The following is an 11630-nucleotide window of genomic DNA, read 5'->3' as shown; positions in this document are numbered from 1 at the left end:
CAACTGACCCGGGCGCCGGGTCTGGTGCCCCATCACTGTCCCTCTGGCCGGCTCGGCACAGGGGCTCAGGCTGGCAAACGCATCGAGCTCCGGGGCCAAGGACAGACGCCGGCGTGTGCGGCCGAGGGAGCCGAGCTGGCATCTGAAACTATGAGAACTCGGAGAGGCTTCCCAGCCCCCGCGGCTGCTGGGCCCCAGGCCGTGCCCCAGGAGCGAGGCAGGCGGACGGGCGCCGCGGTCGGCCGCGGCCGGCATCGCTGGGGAGCCAGGCCCGCGAGGCGGAAAGGAAGTGGCGGCCACCAGCCATGTTCAGCCGCCGGGCGAATGTCACCCGGAGCCCAGGGCCGGGTCCGAGGGTGCGGGGCGGGGACTCACTCCCACCCTGGCCGCCCGCGCCCAGGACCCCCACGGGCCGCCCGCGCCCAGAATCCCCAGGCGCCCCCCGCGCCCACGACCCCCAGGCGCCCCCCGCGCCCAGGACCCCCAGTAGCCCGCCGCGCCCAGGACCCCCAGGCGCCCCCCGCGCCCACGACCCCCAGGCGCCCCCCGCGCCCACGACCCCCAGGCGCCGCCCGCGCCCACGACCCCCAGGCGCCGCTCGGTCCCCGGGCTCCCCGCCCCCACCTCGCCCGCTCCGTAGCCGAGGCGGGTCAGGCCCAGCGCGGGAGGCCGGCCCAGGGGCGCCTGCGGGGACCCGAGGCGCCGGCGCTAGGCCGCGGCCGGGCAGGTGACGGCTCAGGGTGGCGCCCTCCAGGGACGAGCCGCCCGAGCCCCGCGCGCGCCCGGACAAGCGCAGCGACCCAGGCCCCGGGCCAGGCCGGCGCGGGCGGCGGGAAGGAGGACGCCGCGTCGCCTCCCGAGCGGCGGCGGCCCAGCCCCCAGGAAGCCGGGCGCGCTGGCCAGGCCCGGCTCCGAGCCCGCCCGGCCGGCTCTGCGCGCTGGCACCCGGCGCCTGCGGGCCCCTGGCTGAGCCCGGAGGCCGGGCGAGCCCCGGGCCCCGCGGGGCCCCGCCGAGTTGCCTTTGGCCCCGGCGAGCGGCGCCCGTCCCGGCCGGGGCGCGGGCAGCCCGGCGAGCGGCGGCTTCCTGCTCATGGGCGCTCGAGGCTGCCCAGCGAGGGGCGCCGCCGCCGGCGCGGAGCTGGACCTGCTCCCCTCCCCGGGCTCTGGGGGCGGCGGCGCTGTAAACACACACGACATAATTGTTTCCAAGGGAGGCCCGACTCCAGCGGACTGGGACCGGCACACACGGCAGCCGGGGCGCAGAGCCCACAGCCCAGGTCTGTGTCCATGGAGCCACCTCTCCACAACTGCAAATCCAAAAGTGAAATTAAACCTCTACCAACCTCCCCCTCCTCCTCCCTTCACACCTCTTCCTCCTCCTCCTCCTCCTCGCAGCCTCAGCAGCCCCAGGAGCGGCAGCAACAGCCGCAGAACCTGCTTCCCCTAAAACCCGACGCTCGATCCATAACTGCGCCGACTGCTCCCCCAGAAGCCGGCGTCGGTGTTTATGAATCCCGGCATTTCCGTCTACAAAACCAGCGCCGTGTCGCGCCAGCAGGACGCACGAGCACACAGCCCCCTGGTCCTCGTCGGCAAGCCCCCCAGCAAAACACACACGCAGTCACAACTATATTTGAAAAATGTTACCTCTCAGTGTGCTTTTTCACGCTACCAATACAATTCCGCAGGGTTTAAGTGTTGCTAGGGTGTGTGAAATGGAAATGAAAGCCCGTCAGTTGAATAATCGCAGGAGCAAAACTAAAAGTTATCCCCGGCTCGCCTGAGAACAGTCCAGAACGAAAGCAAAACAAGGAGAGGAAACTGCGAAGCGCCGCGGCCGGCGCCCCTCCCGCCCCCGCCCCGCTCGGCCCGCCTCCCGCCGCCCTTCCTCCCCTGTTTGTTTCCAGCTGGTGCAGCCGGCGGTGGGGGCCGGGGAGCGCGCCCGCCGCGGCCGGGGTGCGGAAGTTCGCCGCCGCCGTTCATTGGCAGACAGCGCCGCTTTCATTATTTCTCGGAAAAGTCAATTTCATTTTCACTTCCCCACGTCGTGGCGGCAGGAGCAACAAGCGGCTGCTCTGGAGTGCGTGGCTTGCACACCAGGGCGCTCACGCTCGCGGCACGAACGCTCCACTGAGGCTCCAGGCGTGGCTGGGCGCAAGCTTGGGATCTGGCCAGAATCTGGTGGCAGCCGCGGAGGAAAGCAGGGACCTGACTGACTCCGTCCTAAGGGTGACCTGACGCTTGGGGAAGAGAGAGCCTTCAGGGAAGAAAAGGGGTTTTAGCCATCAAGTTGGGAGGGCGGGTGTAAGGGGTGTTCAAACCAAAACCGAACCTGTTGGCCCTGAGTTGATTCCGACTCATAGCGACCCTATAGACAGAGTAGAACTGCCCCACAGAGTTTCCAAGCAGCGCCTGGTGGATTAGAACTGCCAACCTTTTGGTTAGCAGCTGTAGCACTTAACCACTGCACCACCAGGGTTTCTGCCACCAGGGTTAGAACCTCTTTTTTCAGGGTGAGTAAAAATGCACGCTTTAAAACTGCCCGCCTCAAGGGAATAAAAGAGATAACTCACTGAAAAGACAGCATTACCTAGATATTAATGCAAGAACTAGGTCAAGGGACTGGTGCCCGTAACCTTACTAGAACCCCCTTCAGTGGTTGAGGGTGTAACCATCTGAGGTGCATCTGCCATAACTGGCACCACCTGGCACTCCTTCGGGGGCTGGACGATAAGGAAGGCCTCCCCGAGTAAGTCAGCAGCAGCGCGCTCCAGAACCAGGTATCGCCTGCTCAGCAGAAGTTGTTCCTGCAAGATGAGGTGGGCAAGGATGTGAGTTACTTCTGACTTAGAGACGTCTTGGTCGTTGCTGATCCAAGAGAGGGTGTATACTGTAGGACTGCTTCCAGCCTGTCTCAGACTTGGCCTCCTTAACTAGCAAGAATCCCTGGGTTGCACAGATGGTTAAGTGCTAGGCTACTGACCTAAAGGCTGGCTGTTTGAATCCACCCAGTGGCGCCTCGGAAGAAAGGCCTGGCCATCTACCTCCAAAAGATCACAGCCAATGAAAATTCTATGGAACGTAGTTCTATTCTGAAATATATGAGGTCGCCATGAGTCAGAATTGACCTGAGGCAACTGGTTTTAACTTACTAGCTGAGCATCTTGTCAGTTTTGCTCAGCCTAAGATCTCTGTTTTCCATGGCATAAGTGGGGTTAAACGAGGGATAGTACCTGTCATCCTCCCGGGGTGTTAGCTCAAACTAATACAACTCACTACCTATCCCTTTCTGGTCCCTTCTTTAAAAGTATACTCTTGTCTAGTTTTACTTCTTCCCACATAGCGTTTCATCGCCCTTTATCCAAACTTCTCTACCCAGCAGAGAGTGTCCTTTCCTGGGACTCCACCATACCTATTTATATGTAAGCATTTTCTTAAAAACAACTCCCAGCACCTACCTCTCTTTGTCACGGAATATTGAATTCTGTGGACTGGATAAGGAAAATTATCCAAATTAAATATGCGTGCGTGGTGAGGAGAGAGCTCAGGGTTTAGGATTCCGTTTGTGACAGTGGTCTCAGAAATAGATCTCACATGCACATGTTATTCCTAATTCTCTCTTAGAAATAATACCTTACACATCTATTCACTTTCTTAGTTCATGTAACAGGCAGTTAGAGTAACTGTAAACAAACTCCATAGGATAATTACCGCCTCTGCCTACCGGGGCTCAAACGAAAAACCCAGCAGACATCCCTGCCACCACCCATCTGTCAGTGTGTGGTACTGTGGTGGCCGCGTGTTGCTGTGACGCTGAGAGCTATGCCAGCAGCATTTCAAATACCAGCAGGGTTACACGTGGTGGACAGATTTTAGCGGAGCTTCCAGACTAAGACAGACAAGGAAGAAAGCCCTGACTATCTGCTTCCAAAACGTAGCCAATGAAACCCCTGTGAATCACAACATAGCATGGCTGTGGGTATGCCATAGGAGCAATCGTGTGGTGAAGGAGAGGGACAGCAAGGGCGAGGGAGACCCTCAGGGAGACAGATTGGCACAACTACACAATGGACTCAAACATGCCGGCGTTGGTGAGGCAACGTTTCATTCTGTTGTGGATAAGGTCACCATAAGTCAGAGCCAACTTGACCGCAGCTAACAACATCAGACATCCCTGATGTCTTCCTTTCCCATCAGTCGTATCCTCTTGACCGGTTGATGCTACTACCAGATACCGCTGGGCCTGGCCCTCTGTCCATCCTCACTGCACTGCCTTCATTCACTGATGTTGCGGTTGCCTGGTAGCTGTGCTCCCTGTCTCTAACTCCAACCCTCCAGTCTGTTGGATAGGATAATAGCATCCACACTATTATCCAAGTTAAATGTAAAGTTAACATTAGGGAAAGAGCCATTCCAATCCTAACTCTGCCCCTCAAAAACCTCTCTGTAGCCTTTAGAGTAAAATCCATATTATTTGACAAGACACATAAAGTCCCCTGTAATCCGACACCACACTCCTTTTCTGGCCTCCTCTGCCACTGCACCCCAGGAATACTGCAGTCCTGCCTTGCCAAACCCACTGCCGTTCCTTTTTGTGAAACAACGGAGCCACCCTCTTGTTCGTTGTTCTATCGTAGCAAGGTGTCATCACATAGACACTCAAATTCTTCTCAGTTAATAATTACTTGCTCCTCTTCAAGCTCTCATGACTTTTTAAGACTTTATCAGAGCATTTATTTTATATTTAATAATTTTTTAATGTAAAAATAATTTGTTGTACAGAATTTGGGACCCACAGAAAAGTTGAAAGAAGGAAATAAAGCCGTAAGAAATCTCACCACTCGGGAATAGATCTGTTAATATTTTAATGTATTTCCTGCCACTGTTGTTTCTAAAGGACCGTTTCTGGTCCTGCATTACTCAGTCTCTGCACCGTTTAATGATGCTGGTCAATCACACCCATCTTACATCCTATCTGTGTGACACCTGTCTCTCCTGGCCGCGTCTTGACTCGCTTCTCTTCTGCTGCCTGGCCCTTAAATGTACTGTCTCATTCTTCATGTTTTCTCTCTGGGTGCTTTCATCCACCCCCAAAGCTTAAATTTCACTATTTGGTGATGACTCCAAAATCGGAACTCCTGAGCTCTAGACACATTGTTTCACAGATGGTCCTTGGGTACGAGCATTAGTGGTATAATGCTCGTCTTCCACACGGGGGACCCGGGTTCGATTCCAAGCCGATGCACAGCCACCACCACAGCTTTGCACGTTGCTGTGATGCTGAACAGGTTTTCATGGGGCTTCCGGAGAAAAGCATGACGGTCTAATTCCAAAAATTAGCCAGTGAAAGTCCTATGGGTCTTAGTAGTCTGACCCGCCAGCAATCATGAGGGTGGCATAGGACGGGGCAGCATTTCATTGTGCATGTGGTCACAGTGAGTCAGAGGCCAAGCTGACAGCAGCTAACAACAAAACTAAGCTCATAACATCTTTCCCCACAACCTTGTATTTTTCACTTTGCTGACTAGACAGGAAGCTGGGAGGCATCACAGACTCCCCACTTTCCTGAACCACTAGGCATACCCCTAAGGCGTAAGTATTATTTCCAATTTTTCAGGCCCCTAAACTCAAAAAACACAGGAGGAATCTTATTCTATTCTTATGCCCTTGATGACATGTTACTGCAGACCAAAAATGAAAATATGACCTGAAACAACCACATGGTACTGACATAGTCAAGAAGTTGTTCTCAGCCCTTGAATGAGATGCATATAGTTGTAAATCTCTGTGGAAAGCTGGTCAAGTCTGTGGAAAAAGTAACCTTCATTTTTATCAAGGAAATCTGACCAAACGCTTGAGTCAAATATGTAAACAGATGTTGAGCAATCTTGTGTAATGAAACTAGAGTGATCTCGTGGGTATGAGGCATGTTTATCCTTCACCTGTGGAACAGAACATCCTAAAAGAAGATCTACCTAGGCACATCAGGACTGATTTGTTTTCTGGGGGCCTGGGTAAGGACAGTGATTACTTGGACATGGCGGTGAAAGACCTCTCCATGCGGGCACCTTAACTCATGGAGTTCAGGAAGAAATTTACAGAAAAATTCAAAGTTAGCCCCTTTGAATTTTTTTTTTTCCTTAGCAAATGAGAATAGCTTTATAAAATAATAATAATTCAAGTAACATTTGTTGAGTGCTTGTTGTCTGCCAGGAACTTTTCTCCACACTGAGGAACACCTCTGCCTTGCAAGGACCTTCCTTACGTTCTAGTCGATTGGCGTGTTACTCTCCATTGTATCACCCTCTACCTATAACCAAAGCTTTCACAACTGTACATTGAAGTTATGAACACAAAAGACAAAGTGTAAATATTTACAGCTATGATTAAATCCGTCATCTGCCTGTCGGCTGAAGCCCCAGTTTTCTTCACAGTATCACTGGGACCACTGCCCTGGCCACTGAGAAGATTACAGAATCGTGGAGAATGAACATTCTATACTTGCCAGAGCAGTTGGCCAAAACAAAGCTGTAGACAATAGTTCCGGCATAGGAAGACTATTCTTATGAAGTCCAAGTTAACTAAACACACAGCCAAGTTGGATTTGAGGTAATAGAGACACATGGTTGCCGTCGAGTTGATTTCGACTCAGGGTGACCCCGTGCATGCGGAGTAGAACTGCTCCACAGGGTTTTCAAGGCTGTGGCCTTTCAGAAGCAGATTGCCAGGCCTGTCTTCCAAGCAGCTTCTGGGTAAGTCTGAACCACCAATCTTTCAGCAATCAAGCACTTAATCATTTGTGCCACCAACGGACTGCATGAATCACAACCACAAATCGTAAGAGAACTGTAATGAAGCTAAAAAAGTCTTCAGTCAAAGTTCGAGTATCACAGCCCTCGAGTTGGAGAAGTGTTTGAGCATTTTTGACCGTTACCTCACGTCATGGTTTCTTCTATTTTACTAGTGTCTCATTTTATTGTAATTATTTCCCTAAAAATCACGAAATTAAATTTAGTAATATATTACCCAATCCTTGGTTAAAAAAAAAAAAAAGAACATTGCCATCAAATCGATTCCGACCCATAGTGACCATATAGGGCAGAGTAGAACTGCCCCGTAGAGTTTCCAAGGAGCGCCCAGTAGATTGAAACTGCCAACATTTTGGTTAGCAGCCATGGCACTTAACCAGTATGCCACCAGGTTTTCCAAATCCTTGGTAGTAAATATTAATTTCGTACTCTTCTTCTGATTAGGGGAAAACATACTCTCCAAAATTGCCATGATTTTTTGTTTGTGTGGTCAGTTTTTTCTTGTCCAAAGGGAAGCTTTCAATTTTGAAAACTTCGTAGATTATTTTTTGGCATAGCTTCTCTGTTCTACCTCAAATGGCTTTGAAATATTTATTATTTCTCTGAGGTGGTAAGCTATAAAGTATTGCTTTTACTTTTGAAGACAAAGGGGAAAAATGTCTATAGCTTTGCCCTGAAGTTTTTTAGAAAGAACTGTTGTAATATTCGGGAGTATTAAAGATACTCTGAACAAGAAATAAGTTTCAAATTTGTAACCAATATTCAGCAAGCCATTTGACTTGCTGGTCACCTAGACATTTGAAGAATTTTTTGCTACAGTTTTGCCATTCTCTGTGACCTTAGTCATATGAATGGAGCTTAATCATGTGCACTCTGTCCTCATTCTCCCCGGCCTTCATGGTATTTTGAATGATACACTCTGATTTGATTTGAAAATGTCTGGAGATTTGCCAATAAAAAAGACAGAAAGAGTCATAAAATACAGAATTGAGAATATTTTTTATATTTTTAACATAATTTATTTTTAGATCCGTTTAGGTTTACAGAAAAATTGTGCAAAAAGTGCAGAAAGTTCCCATATACACTCCTACTCCCTCACACAGCTTCTCCTGTTACTAACATCGGGCGTTAGTGTGGTACCTTTGTTACAGTTGATGGACCAACGTTGATACATGATTGTTAACTGAAGTCTGTAGTTTACATTAGGTGTTTTGACAAATGCATAATGTTATATATGTACAATTACAGTATCATGCAAAATCGTTGCAGTGCCCTTGAAATGCCCTGTGCTCCAGCTGTCCATTGCCTCCCTCCCCATCCTCTAGCAACCACTGATTTTTTGACTGTCTCTATAGTTTTGTCTTTTCCAGATTGTCATGTAATTGGAATCATACAATGTATAAACCAGGGCTGGTTTCTTCCACTTAGCAATGTGCAGGTAAGGTCCCTCCATGTCTTTTCATAGCTTGGTATCTCATTTCTTTTTTATCACTGAGAAATATTCCATCGTATAGATGTCCTCCAGTTTGTTTATCCGTTCACCTAATAAAGGACATCTTGGTTGCTTTCCAGTTTTTTGAAAATTATGAATAAAGCTGCTATATACATTCGTGTCCCCAGGTTTTTGTGTGGACCTAAGTTTTTAACTCATTTGGGTAAATACATAGGAGCACAATTGCTAGATCATGTGGTCAGCTTTGGAGCCCTAGCGGCACAGTGGCTGAGAGCTCAACTGCTAACCAAAAGTGGGCAGTTGTAATCCACCAGCTGCTCCTTGGAAACCCTGTGGGGCAGCCCTGCTCTGTCCTATAGGGTCATTATAAGTCGAAATCGACTCCCCAGCAACAGGTTTGGTTTGGTTTTATGGTAAAGTTTAGCTTTGTAAGAAGTTGCTAGACTGTCTTCCAAGTGGCTGTACCATTTTGGTCCACGTTTCACCAATATTTATTGTTGTCAATGTGTTGTACTTCAGCCATTTTAATAGCTGTGTAGTTGTATCATTGTTATTTCAACTTGCAATTCCCTACTGACATGTAACTGGTGTGAGTTGTGTGGGGGGATTAATGACATACGATGTTGAGCATCTTTTCACACACTTATTTCCCATCTGAATGTCTTTGGTGAGGTATCTGTTCATATTTTTTGCCCGTTTTTAATTGGGTTGTTTGCTTTCTTATTGTTGAATTTTAAGAGTTCTTTATATATTGTCATGGATCGAATTGTGTCCCCAAAAAATGTGTCACCATGATTCCCAGTATTGTGTGATCACCCACCTTTTTGTCACCTGATGTGATTTTCCTGTGTGTTATAAATCCTACCTCTATGATGTTAATGAGGTGGGATTATCAGGAGTTATGTTAACAAGGCAGGACTCAATCTACGAGATGAGGTTGTGTCTTAAGTCAAATCTTTCTTGAGATATAAAAAAGAGAAGCGAGCAGAGAGACATGGGGACTTTATGCCACCAAGAAAGCAGCACAGAGAGCAGAGTGCATCCTTTGGATCCGGGGTTCCTGTGCTGAGAAGCTCCTAGATGAGGGGAAGGTTGATGACAAGGCCCTTCCCCTAGAGCCAACAGAGACAGAAAGCCTTCCCCTAGAGTTGTCACTCTGAATTTGGACTTGCAGCCCACTAGACTGTGAGAGAATAAATTTTGTGTTTAACATTTAGGTCTATGGTCCACTTTGAGTTAATTTTTGTGAAAGATGTGTGGTATGTGTCTGTTGTTGTTAGGTGCCGTCAAGTCGGTTCCAACTCACATCCACCCTATGTACAACACATCAAAACACTGCCCAGTCCCGCGCCACTCTCACAATCATTGTTATGCCTGAGTCCATTGTTCTAGCCACTCTGTCAATCCACCTTGTTGAGGGTCTTCCTCTTTTTTGATGACGCTTTGCTTTACCGAGCATGATGTCCTTCTCCAGGGACATCATGCTGATCCCTCCTGATAACATGTCCAAAGCATGTGAGACGTGGTCTTGCCATCCTTGTGGTATGTCTCTAGATTCATTTTTTTGCATGTGGATGTTAGTTATTTCGAGACTCGTTCTTAAAAAGACTATCCTTTCTCCATTGAATTGCCCTTGTTCTTTTGTCAAAGATCAGTTGAGTACATTGGTTTGGGTTTATTTCTGGATTCCCTTTTCTGTTCCACTAATCTGGTTGTTCTTTCACAAATACCATGCTGCCTTGATAACTGTAGCTTCATAGTCTTGAAATCGGATAGAGTCAGTCCTCCAGCTTTGTTCTACAGCATTATGTTGGCTATTCTGAGTCTTTTCCCTTTCAATATAAGTTTTAGGATGAGCATGTCATATCCACAAAATAACTTGCCAAATTTTTCATTGGGATTATGTCAAATCTATAATTCATATTGGGAAAATGGGATCATGTTGAATCTGTAATTCATGTTGGGAAAATTGATAGTATTTTTAAATTCTTCCTCAAAAAACTTCATCTCCGCTAAATCCATGAGCATGACAGTGCGTAGATAGAGCTTTTAGCACTGCTTCCTTAGCCCTGGCTGCATCTCTGCCACATGTCCCACCAGGGTCATGGACCGCCACCAGACTCCACATACTCTTGAGCTGCTGTGAACAACAGACCTCAGGGAGCTTATGTTGTAGTGAGGGTGATGTCCACAGTTAAATAAACAAACAAACCAATAAAATCATTACAGGTTTGTTTTAGTGCTATGAAGGACGTAAACAGATGCTTTGATAGAAAATACTGGGGTATATAGGTGGTCAAGGGAGGTGCCTCTGAGGAAATGACATTTAAGCCAAGATTTAAAGGATGTTGTTTTAGCTGCCGTCAAGTTGACCCCTGACTCATGGCAACCTCATGCATTACGGGGTAGAATGACTGTACTCTTGGCTGTAATCTTTATGGAAGCAGTTCACCAGGCCTTTTTTCCACGGAGCCACTGGGTAGGTTTGAACTGCCAACCTTTGGATTAGCTGCCAGTTGCAAACTGCTTGCACCACCCAGTTTCCTTCTAATTGTGTGATAAAGTTCCCGGGCAGAAGAAAAAGTGGGACAGAACCCTAAGATACAAGAGGCTGGGATATTCTGGGAACTGACTGAAGATGAGGGTGACTTCAGGGCTGTGAGTGAGGTAAGGAGGACATAAGGTATCAGTGGATGGACAAGTGGGCAGCGGCCACATCAAGAAACCTGAATCTCACTCCCAGAGCAATGACGACGTTGAAGGGTTCTAAACAGGATCTCCCTGTGGTTTTAAAAGAGCATACTATAAAATCGTCTATGCTCCAGTAAGTTTGTTGTTTGTTTTTTTTACCATTATTTAGGTTGATCCTGTTTGACTCCGACATCAGTGAAATACAAGAGTTGCTTGTTAACTTGCTGATTGCTTAGAGGAATTTACAATTGTTGCTTCTTTGCCCTCAGTTCCTGGCAGGATGAATTTACTGAGGACAAATGAGGAATTGAATTTATGATGTCCTAAAATGGTTCAGTCTTTTTTATTCCATTTTGAACTCAATTCAAAAAATATTTATTCCCCTTAACTTTTTCTCTAATTTCCATCTCCATAAATGAATGAAGTAAATTCAGGTCTTTATAGCCAAAAAAGAAGAAGAAGAAGAAATTTCCAGCTGTAGATTCCAGGCACACACTATTTCCCTCAGTCTGTTTTGAACGAACAGTGATAATTTATCAGAGGTTGTGTCACCACAACACCAATATTCATTACAATATTATTCTGGTTTCAAGTGTATTTCACGTTTTTGATTCCTAAACATTTTCTTGATTCTTCTTTCATTAGAAACGCCTTGTGTGATAGTTTCCACAGAACAG

At 48.0% G+C, this 11630-nt stretch overlaps 1 protein-coding gene across 4 annotated transcripts in view; it reads right to left on the bottom strand.

Annotated features, from left to right (window-relative positions):
• The window catches only part of IRF2 (interferon regulatory factor 2), a 143633-nt gene extending 141812 nt beyond the window's left edge, over positions 1–1821 (bottom strand). The window contains exon 1 of one of the 4 annotated variants that reach the window (XM_064273536.1): positions 1648–1821. The gene's annotated coding sequence lies outside the window, so the exon portion shown is untranslated. Of the gene's footprint in view, positions 1–1190; positions 1335–1647 lie in introns of those variants that run through there. The other 3 variants (XM_064273529.1, XM_064273531.1, XM_064273532.1) reach the window with 3 other exon arrangements.
• Between the last annotated feature and the right edge of the window lie 9809 nt (positions 1822–11630).

The sequence above is a fragment of the Loxodonta africana genome, chromosome 21 (genome assembly GCF_030014295.1).
Source record: "Loxodonta africana isolate mLoxAfr1 chromosome 21, mLoxAfr1.hap2, whole genome shotgun sequence".
NCBI classification, from domain to species: domain Eukaryota; kingdom Metazoa; phylum Chordata; class Mammalia; order Proboscidea; family Elephantidae; genus Loxodonta; species Loxodonta africana.
This window is presented reverse-complemented; position numbering and strand designations above follow the sequence as displayed.